Here is a 5,680-nt window from a genome sequence, read left to right as displayed (position 1 = left end):
TGTGTAAGTTGTAATACGTCTAGATTCTAGATGGCAGTATTTTTACTGTTGTGCAAAAGACGAATGCCAAAAAGAACGAGGGGGAACGTTGTGAGTTGCTGCGGACACCGCAACTCTACAGTTATACCCGATACTAAGTCAGTATGGCTCTCCTCCGGCAGACGCTGCTAATATTAAACGACACGACAAAGAGTGCGTGCGAGAGAGACAGAAAATCAGTCTGAGCGTGACGTCGGGCGCTGCGTAGCCAGTGCAAATTGATTTGTTCCTTTTGGCTATAAAAATTATCTGATCTGGTCCAGATTCAGCAATCTGATAGATATGGTCATTATCTATAATTGTGCGTTTTTAGTTTTCTCGAATGTGCAATATTGTGGATGCAACAGATTTTCGTCCTTTGTGGGGGCGGAAGGGGGTGGGGCGAAATTCTGAGATATACGTTTTATAGTGAGATCTAACAGTACTACGGTATCTAGCTGGAGGGTCCTTGAAAGACCCTCCTTCTCAGATCACAAGTACATTCAGTTTAAGTGCGACTTCAAACATTCTTCGAAGGTAATAGTCTATAGAAACCCCCGGAATACAAACTGGGAAAAGTTTAAAAAGACAGTTACTTCGAAGCTCGCGAGTCCGGGCACAGTGAAATCCGCGGAGGACATAGAGAAGTCTCTAGAGACCCTATCCAACGCGTTGCTGGACGCCTACCACACATCGTGCAAACCCTCGAGGACGAAGAAGAGGTCCAAGCCACTCTGGTGGAGCCGGGATCTCTCTCTTCAAAGGGACAACCTCAAGGAATTCTTTAAGATCGCCAAACAAGCGAACGAAGGGATCGTCTATGAGGAATACAGACTCCTACTCAGGAGCTACAAGAAGGAAATACGTAAAGCACAACGGAACTCGTGGAGGACCTTCTGCTCCAACATCGAGAAAGTACCAGAAACCGCACGGCTACGGAAGCTGCTCTCTAAGCAGCCTACCATACAAAGCCAATTAAAGCTAGATGACGGACAGTGGACAGAGGGCAGTGACGAAGCCCTAACAGCACTAATGGAGGAACATTTCCCTGGTTGCACCGAGGTCGCTGATGCCAAAGAGCACCAGGACCTAGCAACCGAGGAACAACACCCCCCAACAGATTTGTTAACCACCAAGCGAATCCACTGGGCAATAGACTCCTTTGCGGGCACAAAAGCACCAGGACTTGACGGGATATTCCCAGCCATGATGCAGGTGACCAAAGAGGCGATTACCCCATGGCTCTCCGCAATATTCACAGCTTGTATAAGTACTGGCTATATCCCTATCCAATGGAGAACCTCGAGAGTTGTCTTCCTCCCAAAGGCAGGAAAGTGCAGCCATGCGAGTCCCAAGGACTATAGACCGATAAGCCTTACCTCCTTTATATTAAAAACGCTAGAAAAGCTGCTGGACTTACACATCAGAAATGAGGTAGGGGGACTGATGTCAACCAACCAGCATGCCTATACTAAAGGGAAATCGGTGGAGACCGCACTACATTCGGTAGTAGCTACCATTGAGAAAGCCCTTCACAATAAAAAGTATGCACTGGGAGTATTCGTGGACATCTCCGGAGCATTCAACAACGTGGCTACGGAAGCAATAACAAATTGCCTGGTAGCAACTAATACACACCCAGCAATCAACCTGTGGATAAGGAACCTCCTAGGTTGCAGACGGGTGCAATCAGAGTGGGGCACCGCTTCCATGGTGAAAGAGGCACACCCCAGGGTGGAGTCCTGTCGCCCCTCCTGTGGAATCTGGTGGTCGACGACCTCATCAAGAGATACGAAAGGAAGGCCCCAATAATAACAGCTTATGCGGACGACATAAGCATACTTATTACGGGTGTTTGCCCATCGACCCTCAGCTCACTAATGCAACGAACACTCAGGGAGATACGCGAGTGGGCGGAAGAAGTAGGACTCAGTATCAACGCGGACAAGACGGACCTCATCCTCTTTACCAAGAGGTACTAGGTACCGATATGGACCCCCCGAAGATCAATCAAACTAGGCTAACCCCAAAAACACAAGTCAAATACCTGGGCACAGTACTGGATAGTAAACTGGCATGGAAACCCAATGTATTGGAAAGGGTGAAGAAGGCCACCATTGCGCTTTATGCATCCAAGAAGATGCTCAGCAGCACATGGGGCCTATCTCCGGCTCTGATGCATTGGATTTACATCTCGGTGGTGCGACCAACTCTGCTGTATGGAGTTTAGTGTGGTGGCAAGCTACTGGAAAGAAAACGTATCATAAGCTTATGGAAAGGACTCAGCGACAGGCTTTGCTCTGTATTACAGGGGCGCTGAGGTCAACCCCAACAAAAGCACTCGAAACCCTACTTGGAATCGAACCCCTAGACATCCACGCCCGTCTGACTGCAGGAAAGGCAGCACAACGCCTCATCGCTTCAGGAAATATGTCGCCACAAGAATACGGGCATAGTTCAATTGGAAGGGAAATGAACAGATCAACTGATTACATGACCCCCCAAACATGCCTCGACGTAAAAACAACTGCATCCTTGGGACCTGAAGACTGGAAAATCGGAAGAGACCAAACGGAGCACCTCAATATATATACGGACGGCTCCAAGATGGACGGAGGAGTAGGAGCGGGCCTATACTGTACAGACCCTGAGATAAGGAATGTCATATAAGCTACCGGACCATTGTAGCATATTCCAGGCAGAGGTTTTTGCCATCAGGAAAGCAGCGGAAGTCGCTCTTCTCACTGAAAGAGCACACGATGCGGTCAACCTATTCGTCGACAGCCAAGCGGCGATAAGATCCATGCAGTCGTCCGCAGTCAGTTCCAGAAATGTCTTGTCGAGCAGGGAGGCACTAGATACCCTAAGCACGACAAAGTCAGTGCGGATCTACTGGATGCCCAGCCACCAGGGCATCGAAGGGAACGAGACGGCGGACGTACTAGCTAAGGAAGGCGTCGGGCTGGCGAATACGAGAACAGAGAACGTGCCTGTCTCCCTCAGACCGCTGCAAAGCGATCTAGAAAAGAAGGACGGATCACAAACCGAATGTAGGTGGAGGAGTACCACCGCCTGCAGAACCTCGAAAATCATGTGCAAGGAACGCAATGACAAACTCAGCCACTACCTGCTGCACCTACCACGGAAGGACTGCAGATTATTAGTGGGAATATTAACGGGCCACCCCACCCCCCTATCCGGACAACTAAGGGCCATACTGGCCTATGTGGGGCCCCCTCTGAGGGCCGTCCGGGTCAACCTAACCTAACCTAACCTAACAGAAGTGCGGATACCAAATTTGGTTACTCTAGCCTTAATAGTCTCTGAGATTTGTGGATGCCCCAGATTTTCGTCCTTTGCGGGGGCGGAAGGGGGTGTGGCGAAATTTGGACACGAAACGGTCAAGGTCCGATATCACAGGAGTGTGGATACCAAATTTGGTTTCTCTGGCTCTTATAGGTTCTGAACTCATATTTTGCAATTGGCAAAACCGACCATGAAACCTGTGTGTTAGAGAGAGACAAAGCGAGAAAGAATGAAATTTTTTTCTTGATTCTGGCTATAATAATTATACGATCTGGTTGAGATCTTACATTCTAAAACATATAGTCATCCTCTACGATTCTGCGTTTTTGGTTTTATCGTATCTTTAAAAATGTGGATGCCACAGATTTTCGTCCTTTGTGGGGGCGGAAGTGGGCGGGGCGAAGTTTTGAAATATTTTTGTAGCAGTGACATATCACAGAAGTCTGGATACAAAACATCGTTGCTCTAGCTCTTATAGTCTTTGAGCACTAGGCGCTGAAGGGGACGGAAAGACGGACGGACGGACAGACGGACAGACAGACATGGCTCAATCGACTCGGCTATTGATGCTGATCAAGAATATATATACTTTATGGGGTCGGAAACGATTCCTTCTGGACGTTACACACATCCACTTTTACCACAAATCTAATATACCCCAATACTCATTTTGAGTATCGGGTATAAAAATAGGAAGAACGAACCTGAACCCAAACCAACACAATTTTCGGCAAGGCAAAAGCTCAATTTACAACCCGATTGGCAAAGGAGGGACTACTTTCAGCCTGAATCTGTTTCGAGTCGAGCTAGCTAGTAGCTCCCTATTTGTGTATCTAATGTGCCGCAACATTCTAAATGGTGACTCATTTCAAAAAGCGCATTAACTATCCTAATCTGTAATCCGTAATATTAGAGCGAACAACTAAGTACGATCACTCCTAATTCATCCTAGCTAAAACTTATTGTATCTTTGCTTGGCGTTGGCGTGCGTGCCCGCCTGATGGCCACATCATTATAGTGAAACTATTATGGATTACGTTGCACAAGACGCAACAACAAAAAGGAAGACAAGTCATTATAAAAGGCAAACAAGAAAACACGAATAAAACTATTTGCAGAATACAAATTAAACCCGACTTTCATTTTAGGCTTAACAAAAAAATTTTTATTCACGTAACAGTAATAGAATAAAAGAACACAATTCATTTGTGTTATAATACAGCATATAAAGAGCTTAGCATAGTTAGCATGTGATTAGTTAAATCGAATATAAAATAATAATAGAATAAAAGAACACAACTCATTTGTTTTATTTAACAAGAGCTTAGCATATTTAGCATGTGATTAGTTAAATCGAATATAGAATAATAATAGAATAAAATAACACAATTCATTTGTTTTATATTCATTGGTTTTACAAGAGCTTAGCATATTTGGCATGTGATTAGTTAAATCGAATATAAAATAATAATAGAATAAAATAACACAATTCATTTGTTTTACAAGAGCTTAGCATATTTAGCATGTGATTAGTTATATGGACAATGGCTGCATAGGAATGCCATTAGCGCCATATCGCGTCTTGGAGTCTTTGGGTAGTGTACATTTCCGCTGCCGTCTGCAAGGCCTCCATGGAGCCCTGGGTAACCCTAAAGGCCGAAGATGAGCCGGTTAAATTCACGATTATTTCACGCACCAGGCGAGCGAACGGAAGGCGGGGTATCAGCAATTTGGGCGTCGCCTGCAGACGTTGAATTTCTTGTTGCATCAGGGCGACACGGCTGACGGGGCTGGTCTGTTTCCGGCGGTGCGAAACAGCTCTAGGGGCCTGTTGTGTCTGTGGATTCGCTCTTGGTCGCTGCGGCTGTGGGGCATTTAAAGAACGGAGACTGCGATTTGAAGTGTTGAGTTGCAGAGCTTGATTGTCTTCCTGAGAGGTCGACTCCTGCCTGTCCGGCGCGACGGTCTGCTGGTTCTGGTGGCCGATTCTCTTCCCCAGACGTCTCCTCATTCTGTCGGGTCCGACGGGCAGCAGATACGTCCATGCGCACCGTGGAGGTGCGTCGACTGTTAGAGTTTTGGAGATTGAGACGACTTGTGGTAAATTCCAAGCCGTAGTCGGTAGCATTTTCATCATCGGGCGATTGGAATGAGGGGCTGGCATCCCAGAGTCCGAGTCCCTTTGTGTTGCCTTTGGAGGATTTCCACCACGCTGACCGCCGCTGTTTTTTTTCGGTGGTCGCATAATAGCTGCCAAAGTTCGATGTAAATTTGCGTACACAATAATTTGCCTCGCAACAATACGCGTCGTTTAAAGTGTTTCCCGATTTTTTCTGCATGTGTGACCGTACTTGAA

The 5,680-nt window shown here is 46.5% G+C and overlaps 1 pseudogene; it reads right to left on the bottom strand.

Moving 5' to 3' along the window:
• Positions 1-4,826: 4,826 nt before the first annotated feature.
• On the bottom strand, positions 4,827-5,680 carry LOC117190847 (annotated as a pseudogene).

The sequence above is a fragment of the Drosophila miranda genome, assembly GCF_003369915.1.
Source record: "Drosophila miranda strain MSH22 chromosome Y unlocalized genomic scaffold, D.miranda_PacBio2.1 Contig_Y1_pilon, whole genome shotgun sequence".
Classification (NCBI taxonomy): domain Eukaryota; kingdom Metazoa; phylum Arthropoda; class Insecta; order Diptera; family Drosophilidae; genus Drosophila; species Drosophila miranda.
This window is presented reverse-complemented; position numbering and strand designations above follow the sequence as displayed.